This window comes from Pan troglodytes, chromosome 2 (assembly GCF_028858775.2).
Source record: "Pan troglodytes isolate AG18354 chromosome 2, NHGRI_mPanTro3-v2.0_pri, whole genome shotgun sequence".
Classification (NCBI taxonomy): Eukaryota; Metazoa; Chordata; class Mammalia; order Primates; family Hominidae; genus Pan; species Pan troglodytes.
This window is the reverse complement of record NC_086015.1, coordinates 78,459,274-78,478,832: the sequence shown is the minus strand read 5'-3', so window position 1 is coordinate 78,478,832 and position 19,559 is coordinate 78,459,274. Positions and strand designations below refer to the sequence as shown.

At 36.4% G+C, this 19,559-nt stretch overlaps 1 protein-coding gene across 2 annotated transcripts in view; it reads left to right on the top strand.

Annotated features, from left to right (window-relative positions):
• The window catches only part of CNTN3 (contactin 3), a 358,137-nt gene that overhangs the window by 141,635 nt on the left and 196,943 nt on the right, over window positions 1–19,559 (top strand). The gene's annotated exons all lie outside the window — the stretch shown is intronic.

The following is a 19,559-nucleotide window of genomic DNA, read 5'->3' as shown; positions in this document are numbered from 1 at the left end:
AAATCAGTAGAAGCCTAATTTTCTCTGAGTTATAGGCTGTGTTATTTCTCATAACTAACTAGTGTGGCTAAAAATGCAAATTTCATCTTTGAACAGAAGTGACTTTGATCACATCCAAAGCTGCTTTGCTGTGATGGTCTAAAACCAAGTTAAATTTAAAGCCAAATGCTACAACTCAGTATGCCATTCACAGTATATGAACTTAAAACAAAACAAAACTTTTTAGTCAAGCACAATGCTTTTCAACCTGGTCTCATTAGAAAGTTGTGACTTTTTAAAACCAAGTTTCCGTCGAGATTAACATTTTATCACTAACTTCTCAGCCTGTGTATTTTATGTCTTTGCATATAAATGAAACATATTTGTTATTTGCCTTTTGAATCATAAAATCTTTTAGTTTGTACAATAACTGAAGATATCTTAGGATATCCATGGTCTCACAGTATTATTTCAGGCTCTACATTATTGGGGGGAAGAGTTAGCTGAGACGATTCCATTGACAGGTAACTTAATCTAAATTTTCACTGGACTTGCTATGTTTACCTACCTATTCTTAGGTTTTTAAGGTGCATATATGTGAATGATTGGTACAGAGAGGGCAAAGTATGATCAAATTAACTAGAATGTTTCCTAATCAATTTTCTCCTAAAAGCATATTGAGATGAGTTTCCATCTGTTGGACACTCTGTTGTGTTGGAATATGGGAGAGTAGTGCATTATTTGAACCACTGAGGTTGAGTTGAATTTGGAATCTTCATCACTGAGATCTTCATTATATGAGCGTGGAATGTTCGTAATTCAACAAGTGGCCTAATCATAGTAGCATAGCCACCAGACATAAAGAAAGGATTTTCACTGTGGAGTTATAATGATAGCATGAACAACCAAAAAACATGAGAGAGACTTCAAAGTTTGAGTTCATTCATTTATTCAGTGAGCAGGAATTGAGCCTTTTCTGTGTGTCGGACTCTTCACAAAAGGCTGAGCATTTAGGAACGTCCTTGTTTTCATGGAACTTATGGTCTAGTTGGGAATAGAATGTCATCAGATTAATGCACAAATACATACAAACTGGGACAGATAACTATAAAGGAAAACACTAGCTTTCCATTTCCCCATGATCCATCTTCGGTAACTGAAATTCAATCTCCATTCTTCCACCTTAAAGAAAGGCAGAAGTGAGAAAGAGCCCAGTATGTTCTAGACTTGAGTCACATGTATTTCAGTGTAGCCAACAAGTCAGAGAATGACATGAGATGAGTTGGCAGAAGTGGTCACAGCCTAGACAGTTCAAGTTTATGTAAACTATCATATTCCAAGCACTTTAGAGGCCCATAAACAGTGGCATATTTTGATGTATAAGATAACGCTAGGTGTTCTGTGGCAGTGAGGCTAGAGAGGATCAAGGATTCAAACAAGGAGAATAGAAAACTAGGAAATGGTTACTTTTGTTTATAGAGTTCATGATTTTTAAGGAAGAAATCGATTTTAAAATCTTGAGATAAAAATGATAAAATGCAGTAATGGATGGCATGTGGGGAATGTGGAGTATTTTTCTTTTTTTTTTATTATACTTTAAGTTCTGGGTTACCTGTGAAGAACATGCAGTATTGTTACATAGGTATACACGTGCCATGGTGGTTTGCTGTACCCATCAACCTGTCACCTACATTAGGTATTTCTCCTAATGTTATCTCTCCCCCAGCCTCCCACCCTGCACAGGCCCTGGTGTGTGATGTTCCCCTCCCTGTGTCCATGTAATCCCAGCACTTTGGGATCCCGCTGAGGCTGGCGGATCACAATGTCAAGAGATCAAGACCATCCTGACCAACATGATGAAACCCCATCTCTACTAAAAATACAAAAATTAGCTAGGCGTGGTGGCACGTGCCTGTAGTCTCAGCTGCTTGGGAGGCTGAGGCAGGAGAATCGCTTGAACCCGGGAGGCGGAGGTTGCAGTGAGCCGAGATCACACCACTGCACTCTAGCTTGGGCAACAGAGCAGGACTCCATCTCAGACAACAACAACAACAACAAAAAACCGAATATGTTTTGGCGTGGAGTCTTTTTCTCATTGAGTTGGATGGATAGTAGTGCAGTTCACAGCAACATTGGAAGACCAGTATATTTTTTGAGAGGGGTAACAGGGAGGAGGAGTTGAGACTGGTTTATAAAGATCATGTGTTTGTTATTAAACACATTGATTTAATGACATCCTCTGCAAGTAACCTGAAAAGTTTCTATTCCACCTAGTTTCGTTATAGAGTGGTTAATCAGGCAGCCTTGTCATTCATGTTTGCCCGGGCCATACTCTGCCCAAATGCTCCTGGATGAAATCCACCCAAGGCTTTTTTCTTCACTTAGGGAGCCTGGCCCAGGTCTGACTGTGACAGCATGTAGGGGGAGGTGACTTTCTATCTGTCTTTCCCAGAGAAGGCAGCTTTTTATAATTCCTACACAGGCACTGTATGTTCTGACTATGGTCCTGCTGCTAGCTGGGGATGTGGTGAGCTGGAATGGAGAAGGACAGATTCAGATACTATTTTTAAATAACAGCTTTTGAGATATAATTTACATACCGTGTAATTCCCTGTTTAGAGTATACAATTCAGTGTTTCTAGTATATTCACAGAGTTGTGCAGCCATCACCACCATTAATTTTAGAGAGTTATTATCGTACCCCAAAGAAACCATGCCCATTAGCCATCTCTCCATTTCCTCCAAAACCCCCCACTCCAGCCCCTAAAAAGCAGGAATCTACTTTCTGTATTATGGGTTTGCCTATTCTGGACATTTTATATACATGGAATCATGCACTGTGTGTTATTTGATGACTGTTATAAGGTTCTTCATATTGTAGCATGTGTCAGTACTTCGTTCCTGTTTATTGCTGAATAATATTCCACTGATTAGCTATATCACATGCTGTTTATCGATTTATTAGTTGATGATTATTAGGGTTGTTTCCGCTTTTTCATTGCTATAAATAATGCTGCTGTAAGCATTTGTTTACATGTTTGTATGCAGAATATTTTTTTATTACTGTTAGATATATACATACCTAAGAGTGGGATTGCTAGGTTTTAGGATAACTCTACATTTAACGTTTTTAAGTAAATGGCAGACTGTTTTCTAAAGTCACCGCACCGATTTACATTCCTACCAGCAGTATTTGAGGGTTCCATCTCCTCCACATTCTAGCCAACATTTGTTATTGTTTGTCTTTTTATTATAACCATCCTAGTGGGTACGAAGGGGTATCGTATTGTGGTTTTCATTTACATCTCCCTGATGACTAACGATGTGAGCTTGTTTTCATGTGTTTACTGGCCAACTATATACCTGCTTTTGAGAAATATCTATTTAGATCCTTTGCCCATTTTTAAATTGGGTTGTTTGTCTTTTTATTATTGAGTTGTTGGAATTCTTTATGACTTCTAAATACAAGTCCCTTGTCAGATACATGCAAATATTTCCCACCATTCTGTGGGTCTGATGAGTTTTTGAGTCATCTCTTTAAATCTCTGGAGTCAGTTGTTAGGAATTTTTTGTACTTAGTAGACTGACAAGGGCTATCTTCAATTTGAGAGTCATCTAGTGGGGTTAAAATGACATACTCTACTAATCACATCAGTGGCTTAGCGTGGACGGAACCCAAGATTAATCCTGGAAGACCTGGGTTGTAGTCCTGACTCCGCTACTAGATGGGAGTCTCTTGTCCTCTCTGGGCCTCAGTTTCTTTATTTGTAAAGAAGGATCAGTCACATTATTTAAAATACTCTTCTGTTCTACCCTTCTGTGATTCTAAGATTAGAATTTATGCTATGAAACAAATTTAAATTGTTTCTAGATTGTGAAACAACTGAGAGCATTGGATGAAATATTTTTTCTCTTCTTTTTTTTAATTGAGATTTTCCCAAGTATCACAGTATAACAATGGCCTTTAGAATATGCTTGCCTTTTTCCCTTTAAAGCAGTACTTGTTGAAAGTAACAACTAAATGACAGGCTTGGAACCTATTTTTGTAAAACGATGTAATTCAGTTTGGAAAATAATGTTTAAACCCCTCCCAAATCTGTCATCTGGAGGAGACTCATCTGTCACGTGTATATAGATGTTGATCACTGGAAGTGGCACTTGTTTACTATAACCACAGGTTTGTTATGCTAGAGAATCCAGAAACCTCCCTATTCCTGTGTTGAACTGCAGTTGCATTCATGGAAATCCAATTGATAGTTTAGTGTATTTTTTTGTTTTGTTCTCAGCTGTGGGTTTGTCTTATCTAAATGGTTTTAGCTGATGCCATTAATAAAAAATAATCTGTTAATTCAGATAATTCAATTAAGATATTTACCCCAGTGGTGCTGGTATTAGAATGGGGTCATCTCTATCAATATGGGCCCATTGATGGATATGAAATTCAGTAAGTTAGACTCTTTGGTACTGATGATAATATGCCTGGGAACTGAGCATCTAAAAGATTTCTGATGTCCTAGTGACATGTACATTTAATTTTTTAAATTGTATTTCATTAAAAAAAAATCTAGATTTTCTTTGATATGTAGCCTTGGCTAGCTCCCTTCCCTTTTCTGTCAGTTACCAGCCATAAGAAACATCTAGACTCAAGATTTTGCTTGAGATATCAATAGCATTGTTGTTTTTGAATACAAAACATGTTATATGTATCATTGCAGGGATCAAAGGGAAAATGTTGATTACCTTTCTGTAAAGCTGATTCTGATTCCTTTCAAATTGAGTATGATTTTATAAGACCTAAGTCCTGTGAAGTCCATTCTTATTGGAGTCCAGTATCCCAGAGACTTAGATATTTCCCAAAGCTGGAGACATTATCAGCCCATTTGGCCCTTTGATTAACTGGCATTCTTCCATGCGGGTTTTCTTTTGTTCCAATATAATGCCATTGCAATAGAAGTAGATTGAATGCTTCTTGGCATAGATCAGTTTTATTTTCTTGAACCTCAGAAAGATTCTTGCTTTGAAATCATCTGCCTGTTGTTTTGTTTTACTTTCCCTCTTTGGCCACTGTAGGAGTGTTCCTTTATTACCGTTCTGTTGGGATTTTCTCTGTCACTTCTAAAGAACTCTAAAAGCAATTTCTTGTCTATAGCAGAACAGTTATGGCTCGTCTGTGACAGAAAGGGTTGCCTGGTGAGGGTAGCAGCTGCTTGGGTGGTATATATAAAGTTAAAACCAAATGGCTTGTGAAAGGCTAGAATTGAACTCAACCCCTTAATTTCAGATAAAGCGCTATTCTATGTGTGTGGTGTTTTGTAGTGTATCGTGTACCATAATTTTTAGGCTGTTGTGTTCTCTTGCTGTAGGATGCTAAAAATATTCTGTAATTTCTTCTTCTGTGTGAGCATCTATTTAATTGAGTCCTGGTTTAATGCTTATCCATTATACCGCTGTGATTCTGTTTTGCAAATGTTGGAAAATGTCTTTAAAACCATACCTGAAGCCCTGTAATTTTCAGAATAATGATCTCTTTTGGAGGATTTTTCCTTCCCCCATCCCCCACCATTTTTGTTAGATTTGGAGTTACGACTTCAAATCAAATAGCTTTGATAAGAATATTTCCCTCTACATCTTTTCATAATTCTGCATTTGGTAAAATAACTGTTTTTTTTAGTCATTTTAGGATGATTTAATTTGCAAAAGATATCCAATATCATTTTTTTCTTTTGTGACTTGTCTGCCATAATCTTTCTGTGTTAAAGTGAAGAATGTGTGACTCAAGAGTATAGTATATCTTTTTTGAAAAAAATTGTATTTGTATCTTTTTTGAAAAAAATTATATTTGCTATAAATTGTACTTCAGAACTTTAATTTCAAAATCCCAAAAAATATAGTTTTAAAAAATGGAATATATCATCACTTTGGTTATTTAATTTGGTAGAGTTATTAATAAAAATTTCCCATAGAGAACACTAATCAGTTATCTTCTTTATATGTGCAGACTGTGATTAAAACTGCTGTCTGTCAATTTCCCACTAAGTTTTTATTTCTTTGCACTCAGTAATACTAATACATAATGACGTGCAGTCAATAGGTATATTCATTTCTTTTACGTATCTTTTTTATTCCTAATATCTTGATTGTAGCCTCTTGATGATCAAGTTGAAAATTTTTATGTTAAATACAGTCTCAAGTTATTAAATTTGTTTTAATGCATTCACTGAAAATCTCTTCTAAAAATCTACATTTAGCTCTAGGTTGTCCAGTAGACAACTTGTTAATAAAATGTCACATTCAACCCACAATTTTTAGGTACATTTTCCTCCATGACAACTCATCTCGGCTTTAAGTTCCCATTAGAATAGGTATTAATGAGAAGACATATAATTATACATTTTCCAGTTTTTTTCTAACACCAAAACAGTTATGCCTCTTAATGCATAATGATACTTTCAGCATAATAGTTGGGGAATCGATATAAATTTCATTATCATACTTTCTTCTGTTTTTGACTGTGAACTATGAACATCTTTGTTATTGATATTTTATCCATGGTTTTTCTAACACTGTATTTTGGTGCTGTCAGCAGCTCAAAATCCTTTTGTCTTCAATAGGCCCTGAGTCCGTGTGCAAGAAAGTGTCCAGCAAGACTAATGTTATGCCACTTAACATGTTTATCTTTCTCCTTCATCTGTAAATTCTTCCTAACTTTTCTCTGCTCTTGGTGTGACTCACTTGCCCTCCCACTAAACTCACGTATTTTCTCCATGTTTCTCTCCTTCTGACAGCATCTCTTTGTGTCTGCTCAGGTTCCACTTGCTTTAATTTGGACTCTTTCAGTGACAAGTAATAGAAACTCAATGCAGAACTGGCTTAAGCTCTACAGGGAATTTTTGGCATCTGCAGCTGAAAAGTCTTGGGTAAATTGGCTATAGTCCTAGCTGGATCCAGGGGTTCAAACGGTGCCTTCAGGCCTTGGTATCTCTCCATCTCTGCTTTTTTCTCTATTGGCCTCATTCTGGGGCAGCCTCCACCTCCTGGATGTCAGCCAGCATCGGAATTTAGCAGTCTCAGGAGACAGGAACTTGCTTCTCCTTCAGGGTTCAGACACAAATCCCAGGCATAAGCTTGAAATAGGAGCCCTGCCTATCCCTGGACAGCCCTGCGACCTGATGTCCTCACACACTGGCAGGGTGGGGCAATGGAGGGTTCTGAAAGTAAATATGCTGTTGTCAGAAAGAGGGGTGGATGCTGTAAAAGCAAAGACATGTATTGTGCTACAGACTTTTCTTTGTATGGAGAAATGCATTTTTTTGTGTGTACAATGACTTCTGGATAGATATAAGAAGAAATGGAAACAATCCTCAATTTATCATTCTTTCTAGATTCTTCCATTAGAAGACACCAGCAGAGAAAAATCATTTCAGTGCTGTTTAATTAATTGAAGTCTGTAGTTGGATCCTTTCCATTATTTTCTGTTTTTACCTTTTATGGTCTAGGTTTTTTGTTTATTTGTTTTTGTTTTAAATCATGTACCAATCCCCACACTCTTTGACTGAATCGTGAGTGTAATAGTAATGATAAAGACCTTTTTGTTGTTGTTGTTGCTTCTACCTGTCCACATGATACTTAATACTCCTTGGGGGATCATTTGGTATTCTTTGTATCCCCGGAATGGAACACAAAGGCTGGTGAAAAATAATTTTGGAAGTTAGCTTACAGGCCTGCTGTGTACCAGCCACTTTTATAAGTTAAGATCCAGTTAGTTTTAATAGGAAACTGACATTGTCAGAAGGTTCTTAGGGAATGTTTATTTACAAATTTGAACAGGATCAATGGTAATAGAAATAATAAAACAAGGTACATATACTCTTGGCTAGAAATCACCATGACTTTTCCCTGTGGATTTTGTTTTCAAATTCAACAGTTGTGTCATGTGGACATCCAAATTTAGGTGCCTCTTGATTTGATGCCACAGAAAGTGTGTAGCACCAACTATGAATGATTGTTAATATAAATCAATTAATGAATAATAACTTGACTCTAATTAAATCTCTAGGTCTAACTGCCCATTTAGGGGATAGAAGTACAAGTTAAAGACATTTTAAAAAGAGATGCAATTAACCTATTTTATATTGTAATTAATTTAACAGCACAAATGACTGATTTTCTGCAATAGATAAATGGCATGAGCAAAGGAGGAGGAGGAGAAGGAGTGCAAAACTGCTATAGATTTTTAAAATATTATGCCACAAACTCATAACTATATAATATGGATTTTTTTTCTGAGTAGTCACTTTTCAGATGCCACCTACTGGATTTAGTAGCTCCTAATTAAATATTTGTGACTAATGTCCTCTGGACCGGGATGTAAGCACTCTGGGGCTTGGCAGCTGGATTTTAAGCTGTAAGCATATCCTTCCACTGACATTCTTTCCTTTAAATCCTTCTGCCCATCTCATGCCAGACCACTGTTACTATACATTTCTGCTTTTATATCTGTATATACCATCAAGTATTTCAACAAAAAAGAAATCAGAATATATTAGCTTGGGTTCTATAACCAAGTTTATTTGGGGGGCAACAGATGATACATTTAGTTGAGAATTATGGGGGCTGCTTAATAAATGTAGATTTTATGATTTTTTGCATATGTATTTTTGAGCTATTGTAATTATAAATTATACTTGAGCAATTATTATGGACCAAGCACAGTACTAATGAAAGCTTTTATATAGTTATCTCATTGTATCCTTATAACAACTCTATGAGGTAACACAGATTGCAGGAGGGGAGCTGTATTGAAAACCTACTATTTTTCATTCTAAAGTTCATGCTTTAACTACTGCATAGATTTTTGACTCCGTTGAAAAAGTACTATGGAGAGCATTTAAGGCCCAGCTAAGTTTAATAGGCAACTGACATTGTCAAAGGGTTCCTGAGGAATGCCTGTTTACAAATTTCAACTGCATTAAATATAATAGAAACAGTAAAAACAGATACATATGCTCTTGGCTACTAACCACCATTTCTTTTCCCTGTGGATTTTGCTTTTAAATTCAACAATTGTGTCATATGAATTGATTTAAAGCTGCTGGTGGACAACACGGAAGACTTTAGACAACAGCGTCATTTCATTAGAGAGGAAGTGAAGGGTTTGAATAAGACATGCCGACTCTCCGGGAGACGTTGACCTGGGAACAAAACAACAATAACAGAAAACATGTTTTTCAGGTTTCCTTAAATGATTGACCAAGAAACCAGGTAGAACAGTGTTAAACTGGAAACATGTAAGGTTTCTAAGATAGTCTTGTCCCTGCTGTGAGATATGTCTGCATGAGGTGCAAACTCATTTGACATCTTGTGTAGGAAATCTAGAATCCGGAAAACCAATTAGTTCCTCATAGTGGCATTCACGAAGTGGGTCGGCATCATAATGAGAGAAAGAACCATGGATTCTAACAGCAGGAGGCAGGGATAGGTGTACTTCACTCTCTCTCCTAGCTGCTAGGAATTCTGTTAGTTACATACCCAGCTTTTAATCTTCTTTCACTTTTACTAACAGAAATTCTTGTCTATTCATATTGAAGTTATCTATCAGCCATTTTCAGATATTCATAGATACTAAACTCTATGGGAGAGACAAAAAGACATGCCAAAAACTCATAAGGTTTCCACACTTACTTCAGAAAGGATACATACACAACATACAAATTAGCAAAGTCTAGACACTGTGGAAAGCAAACGCTTAATGGCTCAGTGTTGTTACAGATCTTCATCGAACCAACGATTAGATTACTGAGCTCAGTTTGATGTTGTGTTATTTAAATTAATAATCCTTTAATGAGCAAGTTCTAAGTGCCAGTAACTATGCTAAATGTAGGGACATAAAGACATGCTTCTTGCCCTTAATCGACCCATAGTTTATCGGGAATGACACATGGATCTACAAGGAAGAATTTGAAGAAATTGTGGAAGCACAGAGTAGGAAGAGATTAACAGGGCATGGAAGGATATGAAAAGTTTCAGATTAGAGATGCTGATTGTTTCTGCATTTCAAAAACATGTAGGTCTTTAAATAATGTGAGGACAGGCTTTATCCTAAGGAGAATAAGGGGATCAAAGGTGAATCAGAGAGCTTATAACCTCAGGAAGTTTAAAAACTAGAAGGGGAAATAACATAGGATATAACCATTGAAAAGGAAATGATGTGATCCTTACTTTAATATCAATAGACGACAACAGGAGTCTGGGGGAGTCAATCAATATATTATGGAGGAAGTGGCCTAGTAAGTAGCTTCCTAAAGAACAGTGGGGCTATGGAGCAGGACTGGTTGGCATCCATCAGTGGGATTTACTGGCTGATATTCAGTCTAATTCGTTGGTGCCCATGTTACACAGGCCATTAAAAACTTTGAATATTGACACTGCTTTAGATTTTTGGAGTGGTGTTCTAGGCAGTAGTCCATTTTAAAACAAAGGCATAGACATGAAAGTTCCTATGGATACTAGGGAGTAGTTTTATTTGAGTAAATTTTGCACAAAGGAGAGTAGATTAAGATTAAACGACATTAGGTCTTCTATGTCTTTGTATGGAATTTGAGCCTTATTTCACATTGCTATAAGGAAATACCTGAGAGAGTAATTTATGAAGAAAAGATGTTTAATTGGCTTATGGTTCTGTGGGCTGTACAGGAAGCATAGCAGCTTCTGAGGAGGCCTCAGGAAACTTACAATCATGGTGGAAAGTGAAGGGGAAACAGGCACATCTTAAGTAGCTGGAGCAGGATGAAGAGAGAGTGAGAGGGGATGTTCCACACATGTTTAAACAACTAGATCTAAGAACTGTGTCATGAGAACAGCACCAAAGAGATGGTGCTAAACTATTCATGAGGGATCGATCCTCATAATATAGTCAACTCCCACCAGGCCCCACCTCCAATCCCCAATGGGATTACAAGTCAACATGAGATTTGGGTGGGGACACAGATCCAAACCATATCAGGAGGCATAGTTTCCTTAATATCCATTTGGTCAGTATTGCTTGTAGTTATGTTGAAGAATTGAGAAACATAAGTGGTCTTGACAAGAAAATATTCATTAATAAACTGACCACTTATAAAATCATCCCATTGAAATATCCTACTTATTTAACACTAGTGTCTATCATTCCAGTTCCTCAATTTTTTGTCAAACCATTTTAGTTATTGTCTGATACTGTAACTATCTAACAATATGATGCAAAGTAGATAAAAAAAGATTGAAATAAAATTGCAGATTTTACTAATGATGTCAATGGATCTAGTTTGGGAAACAAATGCATGAACCTACTTATCAATTTTAACATTGCTAAAAGAAGGACATCCAAATTTAGATGCCTCTTGATTTGATGCCCTAGAAAGTATGTAGCACCAACTATGAATGATCCTTAATATAAATCAATCAGTAAATAATAACTTGACTCTAATCAAGCCTCTAGGTCTAATTACCAATTTAGGGGATAGAAGAACAAGTTAAAAGACATTACAGAGATGCAATTAACCTATTTTATATTGCAATTAATTTAACAGCACAAATGACTGATTTTCTGCAATAGATAAATGGCATGAACAAAGTAAGAGGAGGAAGAGTGCAAAACTGCTACAGATTTTTAAAATATTAGCAACTTAAATTCTACAAAATATTAAAAGATGTATACATCATGACCAAATTGTTCAAATAGGGTTTATCCCAAGAATGCAAGTTTGGTCTAACATTTGAAATTCAATCAATATAACACATCATATCAGCGAGGGAAAGAAAAATAATTGTATGATCATGTCGATTGGCACAGTAAAAAGCCTTTGATAAAATTCAATACCTATACATGATAACATTTCTCATGAAATCAGAGGAATTCAAGGTAATTATTTTAACTTCATAAAAAGCATCTTCAAAAATCCTACAGTTAACATAATATTTAATGGTAGGAAACTGAATGGTTTCCTAATAAGACTGGAAATAAGGCATAGATATCCATATTCACTTCTCTTCTTAAGATAGTACTGGAAATTCTAGGCACCGCAATAAGGCAAAAAAAAAAAAAGAAAGAAAGAAATGAAAGGCATATATATATGAAAATAAGAAATAAAACTATCTCTACTTTTAGATGGTAACTGTAAAAATTATCTCTACTTTTAGAGGATAACTGTAAAATCCCAAGGAATCTACAAAAGTATCCTAAAACTAAGTGAATTCAGCAAGGTCACAGGATACAAGATCAGCACACAAAACCAGTGGTATTTTAATATGATAATGAACTGATGGAAACCAAAGTTACCAACACAATATCAATTACAAATTGCTTTAAGGAAATTAAATACATAGGTATACACTTAACCAAACATGTACAGGATCTTTATGCTGAACATTGTATAAAGCTGACAAAAGAAATCAAAGAAGACCTAAATGTAATAAATGGAGAGACATACCATGTTCATACATTAAAATATTCAATACAGTGAATATGTTAATTCTCCTCAAATTGATATGTAGTTTTAATACCGTTCCTATCAAAATCCCAGGGAGGTCTTTTTGTTTGCTAGTTAGTTTTGATTTGTTATTGGATATAAAAAACTTACTCTAAAATTTATATAGAAAGGCTCAGACTGTAAGGTAAAGCAGTCTCAACAAAGAAGATCAAAATGTGAAGAATCACTTGAGCAGATATTAAGGATTACTATTTAGCTACAGTTACCAAGACTGTGTTGTGTTGGTAGAGAAGACACATGGATCAAGGAAGAAAATAGAGAATCTGAAAGTAGACCCACACATATATTCTCAACTAATTTTTTGACAAAGATGCAGAGACATTTCGTTGAAGGAAGGGTACCCTTTTCAACAAATGGTTCTGGAGCAATTGTACAGTAAGACTTGGAGAAAATATTTGAAACCACTGTGTGCAATAAAGGTAAACTATTATGTTAACTGAAAAAAGTTACAGATGTTATAAATAATTCTGAAGTATTTGCAGTAAAATAACAAGCTGTTGTTAGAATGTTTTGAAGTGCTCCAGAAAAGCATAATAGCCTGAGTTTATGAAAGTGAATTAAAGGTGTTATGGGAGAATAATAAAAGGCATACCCTTGTTTGTGGGTATTTGGGCACACTACCTTAAAGGTTAAAGACAGATTTTAACTGATAACTACTGGGTGAGTAGGAGGTGAGGAGGAAAATAAAAAGGTAGGGGAAAAGAGTTTCAGCAGAGGGCACAGCATGTACAAAGCCTTAGTGATAGGAAACTCAGCAAGCATAGGACATGCAGAGTTCTGAAAGAAGTTTAATGTTTGAACCCTAGAATTTACAGAGATTAGTGGAGAGACCTGAGACTTCGAAGATAGGCGGGTCAGAGATCTTGCACCCCTTCAGAAGTCAGTAGAAAGCCATTGGGCATAAATTAAGCAGGTCAGTAGGAGCGTGAGCTTTGCACTTGGAAGATTGTCTGGGCTCTTTGCTATTAATAGAATGAATTCATGATGGTGGCCTTGATAAGGATCTTAGCTTGGAAATGAAGAGGAAAGGATCAGGAAATACGCAGAGGAAGAAGTGACAGAGGTTGGTGATAGATTGATTCGGCATGAGGAAGAGTGAGTGAAGGATGATAGTGAGGTCCCTCTGGGTCTTGAAAAACATGTAGGAAGAGGCAACATGGGGAAAAGAGAGAAAGCTCCATAGAGGAAAATTATCACAAACACCTTGATACAAGGCAGAGATAAGAGGATTCAGGGACTGACCCCTGAGGAGTCCAGTCAGTCTGGAATATATGTGGAACACTCAGTCAGTAAAGTCAAGACAGCCAAACTTCACATGAAGCAGGTAATTCTAGCAGTCTTTCATTGAATAAAAATATAGCTCTAGTATTTAGGGATACCTAAATTGAGACAAAGAATCGGCAGTTGGTCTGCAACTTCCAGCTGGAAGAGAACATACATGGAAAGAAAACTATGTTTCTGTTGAGTCTCTAGGGCTATGGGCTTTGGAACCAAACAGACCAGTTTTTGTTTTTGTTTTCTTAATTATATATGTAAAAATTCACACCATTTAGTGTATAGATCTATGAGTGTTGACAAATATACCAGTGACAAAATCAAGCTACAGAATAGTTCCATCATCCCATAATGTTTTCTCCTGCTGTTCCTTTGTAGTGAAACTTCTCCTATCCCTTACCTTTAATAACCTCTGATCTCTTCTCCATCTCTGTAGTTCTGTTATTTCCAGAAGGTCATATAAATAGAATCATACAGTACATAGCTTTTAGAGTCTGACTCCTTTGTGGGCCATATGGTCTTGTAGCTACTGAGTTCTGCCTTTGTAGTATGGAAGCCACAATATGTAGACAAATGGGGGTGGCTTGTGTTCCAATAAAACTATACGCATGGGCACTGAAATTTTTGTTTCATATAATTTTCACATGTCATGAAAAGTTATTCCTTTGATTTTTTTTCCAGCAACTTAAAATATACAAGCCATTTTTAGCCCTCAGACCAGACAAAAACATGCGGCAGCCTGGATTTGGCCCTCCAGCTGTAGTTTGCCAATTCCTGAAACCATTAGCCCCAGGTATATTGTAAGTCCTGAAAAAGATAAACTACTTTTATTATTAATGACTTTATAAGTTTTTTGATTTTCAATTGGTAATTCCAGATATTTCTTCAGCAGAGAGCTGTGTTCCTAGACCTCTTCCTAGACCTCATCAAATTGCCAGCTATTCCCTTCTTCAGTCTCTATAGAATTACTTTTGCTGATAGATTGACTGAGGGTGACAGTTTGTCTCCATTTGTCTGGAACACTCTTAGTTTTCACCTATTTACCCTGCTTCATGCCTAGTCTTATTTTTATTTTCAAAGGTGTCTTAGTATACATGATAAATTGTATGGTCAAGCCAGGGTAAGCTCATCAGAGACTACAGAAGATGCCTTGGTGGATGTGGGTGTGGGTGGTGCTATTTATAACAGAATTCTCTTCGTGGGGCATGTAGAACTCTTGTTCTGATCTTGATGTCAGGTGTGGTTGTGTTTCATTTAAAATTTCTTAGATCCTTTCAATTTGTTTGTTGTCCTGTATTAATTTATCTCTCCTCTGAGCCATGCAACATTTTTTTTCTTAATGAAAGGTGTTAAAAATTTAATGGATTTTATATTCTATCTGACTTCATTTATAGATGCTGAATTTAAAATATTTTAATAGTGAGTATGCATGTGGCACACGTGATGAATCACAGTAAACCCTTTTTCACTGGTTTATTTTGAAAGTGTAGTAGAAATGACTCCATAGCGTCTCCTCTCTGCTATACTACAAATAACATTTTATATTTGAATATTTGGTTTATTTTTTGGGGGGCGGCTCTTGTTCAACCTGGCTGAGGTCAATGATATTATTATATAATATCTATTCTACAGATGAGATTATTAAGTCTCAAAGAGTTTAGGTAATTTTCCTTAGGCACATAGTTGATGATAAAGTATAAAAAGTTTTGACCAGTTACTTGTAAATCAGTGGCTGTTAACCCCTATGCATACATGACCTCTAAAATTTTATCATTTTTTGATGGCAAGTTATTTGCTGAAAACTGTTTCCCATTAGGAGTAAATTAGACTTTTGCAAACAATCAAAACACTTTTTCATTGCTCTTACACTAAATGGTGATTTCTTTTTTTCCAACAAAGACAATTTTATAATCTTGTTTATCAAAGGATTCTACAAAATATCAGGTGTTAATAATATTAAAACAAAATAGACCATTAATGGGAATCTGAATTTTGTTTTTTCATAGAACTTTATAAAATATGACATTTTAATAATATTAAAATAAATTTGACCATTAACAGACTGTTGCATATTTGTGAAAGAACTTTTAGAATTTTGTGTTTATTGGCCGTTTGAATTATTTCATTTGCTTTATTTTTATAGTATGTGGAGTGTACATAAAAAAACTTATTGGTAAACAGATTTTATTTTGCCTTTGAGTGTAATCTCAGTAATTTGATCTTTCAACATAAAAAGAACATTTCAAACTCTGTGCTACATGAAATGAGCAGCACATTTTCATGTGCCAAAAAAGTTTTGAGCTAAGTCATAACAAGGAAAAATCACAGCAATTTTTTATTGAAAAGATGAATCAGCTGCAATGAAGTTTCCTACCAGTCATTGGCTTCCTATTTAAAGAAATGCTCAACAATCCAACTGTTTTGTTTTAGGCAGTTTGCTTTCCACACCTGCCACCTGTGTGAATGTCGGGTACTTTCACCAGCACATACCTCCTAATGGTAAATGAACAGATGATCTTTTTTGTGTTTCCATCCATTCCTCCATGCTGACATTGTTAGTATTTTAACATTGTACTTTGCTGCTCCAAAATAAACACATCATTTTTCATATCTATTCCCCTCCTGCTGAGATCATTAATGCAACATAATCCTAATGTGTTGCCAAAAAATATATACAGAGAGCTGTCTTTAGGATTCCCTAGATTTCACATTTCATGCTACTGCAATAAATTTGGAGTCAGATGCTCCTGGCCTAGGAAGATGATAGGGGTTTTGTAAAGCAGTTTAAAAGTAACTAACTAAACATGAATATTCTTAAATTGCTTTTTTCTTTTTTTTCAGTAGATAGCTCTTCATTTAAAAATAATATATACACATGTAAAACATTAAAGTTATACAATAAAGAGGATGTCTTCCCACCCCATCTCCTAAGTCTCCAAGCAGCAATTGCTATATGCCTGTTCAAGCCTATGTAAGTATAGGACATTTTACAGTAGTAATACAAAGAAGAGTGCTCAGCACCTTACAGTTTTGGAGATTATTCTGTTTTAGGGCATCTGGCTCTGATTTTTTACACATATGTGTAATAATCTATGGCATAAACCAGTTAGATTTCAATGTGGTTCTCCAGACTAGCAGCATCAGCTTCACTGGGGAATTTATTACAAATGCAGATTTTCAGGCCCCATCTCAGACTTGTTGCTTCAGACCCTCCTGGGTGGGGCAGGGCCACAGGTATTTTAACAAGACCTCCAGGTGGTTTTGATGCACGGTGAAGCTTGAAAACCAGGGCTTCCAGGCAAACAGGGTCTGGAGTGGACGTCTAGCAAACTCCAACAGACCTGCAGCTGAGAGTCCTGTCTGTTAGAAGGAAAACTAAAAAACAGAAAGGACATCCACACCAAAAAACCATCTGTACATCACCATCATCAAAGACCAAAAGTAGATAAAACCACAAAGATGGGGAAAAAACAGAGCAGAAAAACTGGAAACTCTAAAAAGCAGAGCACCTCTCCTCCTCCAAAGGATCACAGTTCCTCACCAGCAATGGAACAAAGATGGACGGAGAATGACTTTGACGAGTTGAGAGAAGAAGGCTTCAGACGATCAAACTACGAGCTACAGGAGGAAATTCAAACCAAAGGCAAAGAAGTTAAAAACTTTGAAAAAAATTTAGACGAATGTGTAACTAGAATAACCAATACAGAGAAGTGCTTAAAGGAGCTGATGGAGCTGAAAGCCAAGGCTCGAGAACTACGTGAAGAATGCAGAAGCCTCAGGAGCCGATGCGATCAACTGGAAGAAAGGGTATCAGCGATGGAAGATGAAATGAATGAAATGAAGCGAGAAGGGAAGTTTAGAGAAAAAAAAAATAAAAAGAACAAAGCCTCCAAGAAATATGGGACTATGTGAAAAGACCAAATCTACGTCTGATTGGTGTACCTGAAAGTGATGGGGAGAATGGGACCAAGTTGGAAAACACTCTGCAGGATATTATCCATGAGAACTTCCCCAATCTAGCAAGGCAGGCCAACATTCAGATTCAGGAAATACAGAGAACACCACAAAGATACTCCTCGAGAAGAGCAACTCCAAGACACATAATTATCAGAGTCACCAAAGTTGAAATGAGGAAGAAATGTTAAAGGCAGCCAGAGAGAAAGGTCGGGTTACCCACAAAGGGAAGCCAATCAGACTAACAGCGGATCTCTCGGCAGAAACTCTACAAGCCAGAAGAGAGTGGGGGCCAATATTCAACATTCTTAAAGAAAAGAATTTTCAACCAGAATTTCATATCCAGCCAAACTAAGCTTCATAAGTGAAGGAGAAATAAAATCCTTTACAGACAAGCAAATGCTGAGAGATTTTGTCACCACCAGGCCTGCCCTAAAAGAGCTCCCGAAGGAAGCACTAAACATGGAAAGGAACAACCGGTACCAGTGGCTGCAAAATCATGCCAAAATGTAAAGACCATCGAGACTAGGAAGAAACTGCATCAACTAACGAGCAAAATAACCAGCTAACATCATAATGACAGGATCAAGTTCACACATAACAATATTAACTTTAAGTGTAAATGGACTAAATGCTCCAATTAAAAGACACAGACTGGCAAATTGGATAAAGAGTCAAGACCCATCAGGGTGTTGTGTTCAGGAAACCCATCTCACATGCAGAGACACACATAGGCTCAAAATAAAAGGATGGAGGAAGATCTACCAAGCAAATGGAAAACAAAAAAAGGCAGGGGTTGCAATCCTAGTCTCTGATAAAACAGACTTTAAACCAACAAAGATCAAAAGAGACAAAGAAGGCCATTGCATAATGGTAAAGGGATCAATTCAACAAGAAGAGCTAACTATCCTAAATATATATGCACCGAATACAGGAGCACCCAGATTCATCAAGCAAGTCCTGAGTGACCTACAAAGAGACTTAGACTCCCACACATTAATAATGGGAGACTTTAACACCCCACTGTCAACATTAGACAGATCAACGAGACAGAAAGTCAACAAGGATACCCAGGAATTGAACTCAGCTCTGCACCAACTGGACCTAATAGACATCTACAGAACTCTCCACCCCAAATCAACAGAATATACATTTTTTTCAGCACCACACCACACCTATTCCAAAATTGACCACATACTTGGAAGTAAAGCTCTCCTCAGCAAATGTAAAAGAACAGAAATTATAAGAAACTATTTCTCAGACCACAGTGCAATCAAACTAGAACTCAGGATTAAGAAACTCACTCAAAACTGCTCAACTACATGGAAACTGAACAACCTGCTCCTGAATGACTACTGGGTACATAATGAAATGAAGGCAGAAATAAAAATGTTCTTTGAAACCAACGAGAACAAAGACACAACATACCAGAATCTCTGGGACACATTCAAAGCAGTGCGTAGAGGGAAATTTATAGCACTAAATGCCCACAAGAGAAAGCAGGAAAGATCCAAAATTGACACCTTAACATCACAATTAAAAGAACTAGAAAAGCAAGAGAAACACATTCAAAAGCTAGCAGAAGGCAAGAAATAACTAAGATCAGAGCAGAACTGAAGGAAATAGAGACACAAAAAACCCTTCAAAAAATGAATGAATCTGGGAGGTGGTATTTTGAAAAGATCAACAAAATTGATAGACTGCTAGCAAGACTAATAAAAAAAAAAGAGAGAAGAATCAAATAGACGCAATAAAAAATGATAAAGGGGATATCACCACAGATCCCACAGAAATACAAACTACCATCAGAGAATACTACAAAGA